Source organism: Cupressus sempervirens, chromosome 2 (genome assembly GCF_028749045.1).
Source record: "Cupressus sempervirens isolate cs-2001-9-10 chromosome 2, ASM2874904v1, whole genome shotgun sequence".
Lineage (NCBI taxonomy): Eukaryota > Viridiplantae > Streptophyta > Pinopsida > Cupressales > Cupressaceae > Cupressus > Cupressus sempervirens.
This window is the reverse complement of record NC_143119.1, coordinates 548,659,753-548,668,828: the sequence shown is the minus strand read 5'-3', so window position 1 is coordinate 548,668,828 and position 9,076 is coordinate 548,659,753.

Here is a 9,076-nt window from a genome sequence, read left to right as displayed (position 1 = left end):
GATTTGTAGAATTTATGGGTGATGACTCTAACAGAAAACTCAACTAGAGGATCCTGTATGGTGTGAATTTTCATTCCTCTTTTGTTCCACTGGGCACCAGTGTTCTTTTCAATAACCTCCTTCTATTCACTTCTCAAGGTTTTGAACTGATCTAAGGTTGGGTACCCTGTTACTCTATGTATGATTTCTTTGGTCAATTTGATGGGAGTATCTTCTAACCATAGATTACCACCATGAATTCTACTTAGCACAAGTCTAACCCATTTTGTCTTGAATACGGTGGGAAAGCTCAAAACTTGGGTCAAACCCTTTCTTTCAATGATTTTGAATTCATCTTTCAAGACTCCATCTATGCACAATTTCTCATAAGCTTGCCTTATTTCCATGTCTCCTAGGGCTCCTATCTTACAGTTATAACATTTTCTCATGTCTTGGACCATTACAACTTTTGGGGGAATTTGGGAGAGAGCTCCAGCTGGGTCGTTTTTGTATGCAACTTTGGGAATGGGTCAAAAATTGGGTTGCTTGACATCATTTGAAACTAACTAAACTTCAAACATTTCTTTATCCTTGATTTTCTTGGAACTTGATGGCATTTAAGAAAACTAGGGTTTTCACAACAAAAAAATATGAAACTGTATAGCTTGGCACAAATGAAAATACCTTAAGATCAATGAAAAATGTTTTGAATGAGGTTGCAATCTGCTTGAAATGGTGGATTCTTGCTATGAAGTCACTCTGCTCTTTTTCCTCTTCTTTGCTTCTTGATTGCGATGAGTAAAACTGATTGAAATCACAATAATATACCCTATTTCCATCGCATTAAATGCTCAACTACCAACTCAGATTTTGAAGAAATTTTAGCCTAACTCGGCTTGCACTACATTTCTACTTTTCTCGGCTTCCATTGGAGTTAACCAACTCAGCATCAGTTATCAACTCGGCCACTATTAGGAGCTCGACATGTGTTGGAGTTTAACTCGGCATCCAAAGATATTTTGGCAACAACATTTTGATTTTGTCTTGACATCTTGTTTCATGCAGATTTATACTTTGCACAACTTCTTTGTCTTGGGACTGATGTGTGATATAGCTTTGTATATCAGTCCCATATACTTCTCATGTTTAGTTTGATGAAGTGTGATCACTTGACCCATTGGGTGAAGTGATCCCTCCACTTGATGTGTTGCACTCATCTTTCTTTTTCCAAGTCTTATTCATTTGCCCCCTTATCTTTTTGACATAAATCTTTTCTTTTCCCTTGTTTTCTTCAGTCTTGGGTGCCTTTGATCTTGTAGGACAGTTTCTACTGATATGATCAATTTTCAAACAACTAAAACATGTAGTTTGATTCAACCATCTTTTGTAGTTCCCTCTGAAATGTGTTCTTATGCAATTATGTGGTATATGTTCATATTCTTCACAATAATGACAACTATACCTGGTGTTGTAATCCCAATGATAATGACTTTCATTCCCTTCTATTTTTGCTGGTTGATTTGATGTCCAAATAGGTTTTGATCTGCATTCAAATGCCCTATGTCCATACTTTTTGCAATTATAACAATGTCCATCAAATCTCTGAGTCTTTGTGACATTGAATATGCAATCTTGTGTTATATGTCCTTGCATGTTGCACTTGTGACAGAAACTCTTACTCTTGGGTGTGTTCAATTGATTGAATCTTCTACTCCTGCACACATTAGCTGTATGCTCCTTATTACAGTAATGACAAGTGGGTTTTGAATTCTTACCTTTTTCACTTCTTTGTTCAGCACTCTTTGATGATTCTCCAACTTCAGTGCTATTGTATCCTAGTCCTGATGTATCATGGGCAAATTTTGGGGATTTCAGTAACTGTTCAAAATACTTGATGACTTCACGTGACTTGTTGAGATTCTCTGCTACCTCTTTTTCTCTGTTCAATTCATTCTGTATTTGTTCATTCTCCATCTTCAAAGTAGAGATCTCAATATCTTTCACATTGAGTTCATGATGAAGGTTCATCATTTGGGAAAGTGTATCCATCTGCATGTTTGAGATCCTTGTCAACTCAGTACATTTTTCTTCAAGTCTGTTTGCAAGATTGATTTTGTCATTTTCCATCATGACTTTATCCTCAACTACTTTTTTCTTTTGTTCAGTAATTTCACATATCATTATGGCCTGTGATTCATGTTCCATCTTGAGAGATCTTATCTCCTCTACTTGAACTTTGTTTTTCTCCATCAGTTCTACTATTGCTGCATCAAACTCTTTAGTGTCTACATTGGCAAACACTTGTGTGGTATCAACCTCTTTGTATTTTATCTAATTTTTGGCTATGGCTAGATCCTTCTTTCTTTTCAATGAGTTTCTCAACTTGTTTCTAGATTCCTCCAAGCTATGCAAATCAAGTTGCACATCTATCACCTAATTTTCAATGATCTTTCCAAGTTTGAAAGCTTCCATCTTTAGATCTTTTCCTCCAAGCTGTTATGCTTTTCCTTGTGAGAACCTGAAAAGATCTCTGATACCAATTGTTGCAATATTCAAATATGGAAAGATTACTTATGAGAGGGGGGGTGAATCAGAAGTATCCCACTTTAATCGATAAAATTTTTAGGTGGAAGTAAATTGCATGCATGTCAATACATCAAGTAAACATGAAACTAAGACATGCATCAACAACACATAACACTGGAATTTGGTAACCTAGAAACCCTCTAGGAATAAGAAGGTAAAATTGGGGTGGGGATGATACCCACAAAAATTACTACAGCAATACTGTTCAACCACTTATGATGGTCTACCCTGTTAAAGGCCTGCCCTATTAAAGGCTTTACACTGTATTAATAGTGACCTAGTTAAAGGCTTTACAAACACTTTACATGAATTGTCACCCTGTTAAGGGATTTAATCACTTATTTAAAGGATATATGAAATAGCTGTTCAAATAACCTATCACCATAGGATTTTTATTCTAATACAATTGCTAGAAAGTATTAGGTACAATGAACCTGATAGATTACAATCCTTGATTGCTGAATGTAGGCACCTATTCTGCTTTCTCTAATCTTGATCCTTTGTGATCTAATAACCCTCACTCTAAAAATAGTTCTCCTTGTGCACCCTTGTATGTCCACTCATATATTTTACAATGAAATTTCATCTTCCTTATAAAGACATTTGAGGATATAGGGTTAGGTATGGATCTACGATCCATATTCAATCTCCATTTTTCACTTATTATTTGCATTCCTTCCATTGGTTGCATACCTTCATCATTTTTCTTATTGGCTGCATGTAGATTGCATAGGAAAGATAAAAGATTTGATCTTATCATTAAATCCTTCGAGATTTACCTTATGTCAGCTACAAAAATGGTTTACATCATAGTTTGTGCAAGTAAAAACTCTTACGCTGATATCCTAAGTTACTTGACTCCTAAAGCATTATTGATACTCGACACATGCTATTTCCTAATGCTCAATACTTATAACAAAACTGGCTTACTCGGCATCATCTGTGACTCGACACTTAAATATGACTAGGCACTTGTTTCATGCTCAACACTTAAATATCGCTCGACACTTACACTTCACTCGGCATTTGGAAACTACTTGGCACTTGAAGATCACTCAGCACCTGAAGTCTTTCCTAACTCAACATTTGTTGTGACTCAAAATCCATGGTGTACTTGGCTCCAATATAGAAAGTAGGTAAATGTATTGGCACTCAAGTGTCAAAAACCATTATGAAGTTAACAATACTTGTCCACCTAGAAAACCTTCTCAGCAAGTTAAAATCATCTTTCTTATTTTTTCCCTCTAATTGAAAATCAAATCCCCATAATTTTACCCTCAAGTTGATTTTCTTCACTTTTAGATTGCAACAAACCTTTAAAACTATCCTCTAACCAATTCTAATCATCAATGAAGAACTTAGCCTGTTCTGTCACTAATGCCCCTAATTTTACAAAGTGACCTACAACGTGAACCGTTGAACACTTGTGCATAATCTATCTCCAAAAATGGAAAATTCAGCTCTTCCTAGTTCCAAAGATATATTGGAGTCCTCATTTTGCCTAGAAAATACTCTAGTTATGGCCTTCTGAAGATCGACCCTCTATTCATGGTTTCCACATATATTTTGCAAAATTTAAACTTTTATAAAGTTTAAACTATATAAATTTTTTAACTTTATTTAAATGAACCTGATGTGAGTTTGAAGGAAAATAATAAAATATTAAACATTTGAAATTCCCAAGAATTTTCCACCATTCTCTATCCAAGTCAAACTAGGTTTGACCAAGCTTGACATGTGTCATCTTCTGATTCACTCAGACCTAGGTAGTGCCATGTGTCACATTCAAACTGGGCATTCTCATTAGCGCCACATGTCATCTTCTCTCTAACTCACTATGTTATATTCCCTACATCTTTCTTATAGCGAGCTAACGAGAACCCTCAGATCTACCATGTGGCATGATCTGGTGTATCTATTAAACTTGTTTGCCACATCATATTACCTCGAAATTTATCCCACATGTTAATTTTTTACTGGTTCTAACTATTCAACTAGTGTCATGTGGAATTTCATAATTCACTGCTCGACTTGCATAATCATTGCCTCATCATCATCTGCTCTGGGCCCAATGACACTTGTCGACACCATGTCCACTCTCACTATGTCACCATAGTTAACTAGCAAGCACTTCCAGTTGGCAAGTTAGCAACACTCGCTTGATCAAGACATGTGTCGCCATCTCCTTTCTTCATCTATTTCCTACCACCCCATCACACTGGTTAGTTTGTTTAAAATATTGCTTTGTCATACTAATGTTAGTCCACCTCATCTGGTTCGAGTCCCACTCTATTGCTCATGGTCTCCACAAAAAGTGCTTTGTCTTTAGACACAATGCCTTTTGCATGCTATTGTATTTAAATATTAAAAAGTACCCTCCTATGAGCAATGTGGGATTATTTCTTTTCACTTACTCTGCATTGTGTGACTTCCTTCTGCCCTTAATGTTTTATCACAAAATCGAGGCATCTTCTTCATTCCATGGGGCTAGCGACTCAAATAGTGGAGCATCTAACAAGCTAGCTATAGTCCTCGGATGATTGCAATCTATTTATGCGCTGACTATCTTGATGCTAAACTGTGGTCCCTTCTGCCTTCGTAGGTTTCTTCTTTACTTGGCATTGACATCTAGGCTATTTTTTTGTTATGCATAGATCTCTTCGAATTGATGTCCCTCATCTCCAAAAGTACATCTTCCATGTTGTAGAAACTCCTGCCATGCCTTCTTATGTGGCCTGACTATTTGGAAGTCCTTCCTTGACATGGCTGGCTTGTTCCCTATGTTTTACACTAGGATGGGTTTCTTTATTTTATCTTTAGCGCTAAGACCCCTTTCAAGACATGGGTATATGTTCCTTCATGAACATGGAGGCTCCTTTGAAAACACGGCTCGTTCCCTATGTCTTTGTTTGCTCTTGGTGGCTATTTCTGATGATTGCCTAAATTTTTTTTATGGTAGCTGCCTCCTTCCTTCATATGCTGCCCATGCTTCTTACCAATTGTTTGATGAGATTGAAATTGAGATATAGCACAATACCCAAATATTACCATACATCTCACAAATATCTTCCATCAGTCTATAATTTCCTCATTATAGCCTCTGCTTTGGTGCTATCGACATATTTCTACTCTTGGACAATGGCATGTAGTATCCTGTGTACATCCCTTACCATACCTTTTGCATCACCACATACATAGAGATAGCCACCTTGAGCAATGAGACTCCAAATATCCGATGCCTCTTAGTAGCTGGCTACTTTGCTTAACACCGTAGCTTGTCTTTTTCATTGCATTGTCTGTGGTGTTTTAAAGACTGCCAGCTCCTCTTATATTGTGTGTTCTTTAAAAAACTATAGGTTCTTTTTGTGTTTGATGTAGGGGAGGCTTTTTCTTCAATGCCTATCTTCCTTGCAGGCTGCGTGGGATTTATTTTGTGTGTGGGACACTTGCTTAATCAGTGGATGCTCTCATTGATGCTGTGAAACTCCTTCCAATATGTGTGGGATCCTCTTAGTCTGAACTAGCTTCTATTTACTAATGCTCTGCCTCCATGGTGGATTTGATTGCTACAAATTTTTTTTTTTGGAGGCTTTGATTGCTTGGATGTAAGATTCACTCTCATTCCCTTGCCTATGACGCGAGCTGCTTCTTCCTTGATCTGCAGTTGCTCCTTCAGACATAGATCCTACTGAAGATGGGGATATTAATCCCTTTATAAACTATAGAATTATCTTCCTTGTTATCTGCCGACTACTCCTTTATATGGCATGAATTGCTTCAAAAATTCTTCCATTTGAAACAAGTGCTATTATCAGGGTGCTCTTGGAGTATTTATGTTTCATTCTTGGATCCTTAGCAATCTCCTTTGCCTTAGAAAGTTGGTCATTGGATCGACCCTTGTTTTTTTTATTTATCTTGTTTCACAATTCATCTACTTTTGTACAAATATTCCTCACATTCTCTTTAATTGATAAGAAAAGTATTTTTATTTCATGATTGTGCTCCTTTTACTTCTTTTATATTTAGATTCTGGAACCATTATTGCACCATCAAGATCAATAAAATTTTAGTAGTCATTTGTAATGCCATAGGAATAATTGAAACATTATTTACATCCATTTATTCTTCTGGAAAGCTCAAACTTTCTGATGTTTCAATTTTTGAATCTGACTAGTGTCTCTTCTTTTACTTTGAAAATATGCTTTTACGGTCTGACACATCTTTCTCAATGCAGCCAGTATAATCACTATTAGACATGCTTGTTTGCTAATTAGACATGCCTGTTTACTACAACATTTTAATAAAATAAAATCATTATGACCCATTTTAATCCTTTTGAAATTTCCACAATGTTCTATCACTTTGACAATATTAGTCAGGCCCCAAAGTGGGTTTGGCTAAAAAAAAATTTGTTTTTAGACAATTGAACCTTTAGACTAGTCTACTGATCTATTGAACTGACTAGAATCACATTTGATCACTAACTGATCATTAAAAACTCATTTTATCACTTTCTGCTAAGTGTCACTTTTGTGCTAGGGGGTCTGTTGACTAGCCTTAAAAACTAACCCAAACACCTAGTTTGGCTCTGAAATTGAACACATTGATCCTGTGCTCCAAATAATTTTATTCTGTCAAATCTCATCTCATGATGAATCCAAGGTCAAAAGATATTCACTATCAAATTTTCCTTCTCAGAATCACCTGCAGATAAACATGTTAGAAAATTGAAAAGTACGTTTGGTTTGAGCTCTAAAAACTAGGCAAATGGGTACGTGAGATTCTAAAAACTGGGGCATTGGTACTTTGTCATGAGGAGAATATTATTGTGTGATTTGGGCTCATGATGAATCACAGGTTGAATTTGGCAAGCATCTAAAGTTGGCTATTTGGATTTGCAGGACAGTGGACATTAGTAAAATATCATTTTTTACAAATGGAATGACCCTAGAAAAGTGTGAAGATAGATTTGTTAGGACTTGAAAACTGACAAACTTATAGTATTTTCAGAGGACAACACATGGGTATAATCCATTTGACTTGACCAATCATTGATCAAGAGATATGACATCACAAATAGGGCTACCAATCAATCTGCAAATACCAACACTAGTAAAAGGATAGAAATTATGTTTGGAATCATGTTTGAAAATTGATCAAACGGATTCGTCATAAGCTAAAACTTGAAACATGACAAGTCTCTAAGCTCTACAATGCAACACAAAAGGAATTTCATAATTTCAATCAACTACTCAAAAGGTACAACACATCAAATATGGCTTCCCAGAATTATGTTTAATGTGCATCAACATGACAAATTTAAATGACCAACTTTGAGGGATTCAAAACCTAGTCAAACGGGCTTGAAATGAATCAAAATCTGAAACATAGGCTCTCAAGTATGGACTTTAGATACTCCCAAAGTGGTAGGTTATGATGCATTTCTCGGTGCAAGATATTCAATGGCAAACACAACCTGCTGTTGATGTTTGATACTTAGGGTAAAATGTAGATTTGGAACTAGCTCAAAATAGGATTTCACCAAACAACTCGAAATGATGTTTTAACTTCATGGAATAGGTAGACAGGCTGAATGGAGGGTGTTAGAAACATTAAACACCTTACAAGGCTCAAAAGTATAGCTAGGTACATTTGCATTTGAAAGTGTTTGTAGGGCTCAAATTTCTCGATGCTACTCAAAATTGACCTTGCAATTTTTAGTCCCAATAGGTAGTTTTAGAGTGCACTTGGTAGTTTCATAGCACACTTATTAAATAGGTACTTCTTTCTAGGTTTTAAAGCCCTAATTTTCATTTCCATAGGCTTCATTGCATTCCAAAACCTTGCAAAATACTATGAATCACTCAAAACACTCAAAAATTTCATTTTAGGCACCCTAGCACCTCTTCTTACCCATTGCATACCTCTTAGTTACCAACTACTTACCTTCAGGCCCCCAAGTGCACCAAGGGTGTACTTGGTATTTTTTGGGCACAATTGGTAGTTTAGGTGTGCACTTGGGAGGCAAAGAGTCCTTTTAGGATTTCCTCCACTTCATCTGCATCCTTAGGTATCATGCCAGCACTTACTAAGACACAATCAGCTCAGGGGCCTGAAGAAATTTATCAACCCTTTTTTTATGAGGCGCCAATACAACCAAAACCTCATTTAAGATAGAAGAAGAGCAAGAAAACCCAAAAAACCTTTGACAAAGACCAAATTGATGCATCACAACCGTTACTTGTGGACCCCTTGAACATGTATCCGCAAGATCACCATAATCAAGATATGACACAACAAATCTTAAACAATGCATCTACCATGAGGCTTCCTTCAAAAAATTCTCCTACACATGGGATGGTTCAATGGAGTCTTGACTTTAAACCATATTCATGTTGATACCACTTGGAGGTGGAAGTGTACCAACCACACTTAAGGATGAACAAACACATTCATTTGAATTCAACAAACCCAAAACTAGTACCTGTCAAACATACAATAAGATATTGTA